The 1,111-nt window shown below is 39.7% G+C and overlaps 1 protein-coding gene across 1 annotated transcript in view; it reads left to right on the top strand.

Annotated features, from left to right (window-relative positions):
* FANCI (Fanconi anemia complementation group I) overlaps nt 1-1,111 on the top strand; it is a 68,864-nt gene that overhangs the window by 7,699 nt on the left and 60,054 nt on the right. The window lies entirely within an intron of this gene.

The following is a 1,111-nucleotide window of genomic DNA, read 5'->3' as shown; positions in this document are numbered from 1 at the left end:
CGTGGCTGGAGAACCTAGCAAGAGAACATGGACACAGAACCTGGCTGGAGATCCTAACCGGAACCCCGCTGGAGATCCAGACCAGAACTTGGCAGGAGATTGTGTCTAGAGATCCTGACAAGGCTGCTGATCAACTGAACGCTGTCTCCGTGTCATTCCTTCTTCGCCGACTCCGTCCACACCTTTGGGGACCCCTGGACCTGCTGGGGTTGGACCCCAGCATACACGGATATGTTCAACAAAGACATTGGTGATCAACTTAATCATAAAATAATAGAGACATGAAATTTATACCCATTGAGTAAAATGTATAAAGACATACATTGAAGATGAAAAGTCTTCACTGTATAGTCAGTGAAATATAAAGAGAATGATACTGAGTTATAGAAAAATATGATTACAATTAGGTATATTAAAAAGAACCAGAAGGAAATACCCAACATTATCTAAACCAAAGATGACCACTTTTATAGTTCCTTATACAAGATCTTTTACATAAGTGATACTAGGCATATATATCAGCACATGTATATTTATCCATTGATTCATTTGTTTTGTTTTTAAATGTATTTTTATTGATTTCAGAGAGGAAAGGAGAGGAAGAGAGAGAAACACCAATGATGAGAGAGAATCACTGATTGGCTGCCTCTGTACACCCCTGACCGAGAATTGAACTGTGACCTCCTGGTTCATAGGCTGACGCTCAACCACTGAGCCACACCGCTGGGCTGATTCATTTGTTTTTAATTACACAAAGGATCTTATTCAGTACACATTGTGTTACTCATATCCCACTTCTGTTCATGTGTGTGTATAAAACTACATCATTTTTTTAATAGTTCCACAGTAGTCTATTTGGCTAATATCCAGTTGTTAGATTTTTCTCCCCAATAATATTCGATCAATACTGTTGTGCTATTATAACAAGTGCTGCAGTGAACATATATGTCTGGGTGACCTGTTACAAGCATGCAGAGGGGGTATCTAATAGAGACTTGGGTGGGTCTGTGCTTGTGTGTGTGTGTGTGTGTGTGTGTGTGTGTGTATATATATATATATATATATCCTCGCCCGAGTATTATGTGCACCTTTAAAGTCGGGGAGTCTTGTC

This window comes from Myotis davidii, unplaced genomic scaffold (genome assembly GCF_000327345.1).
Source record: "Myotis davidii unplaced genomic scaffold, ASM32734v1 scaffold954, whole genome shotgun sequence".
Lineage (NCBI taxonomy): Eukaryota > Metazoa > Chordata > Mammalia > Chiroptera > Vespertilionidae > Myotis > Myotis davidii.
Note: the sequence above shows the minus strand (reverse complement) of the source record. Positions and strands in the feature narration are given on the sequence as shown.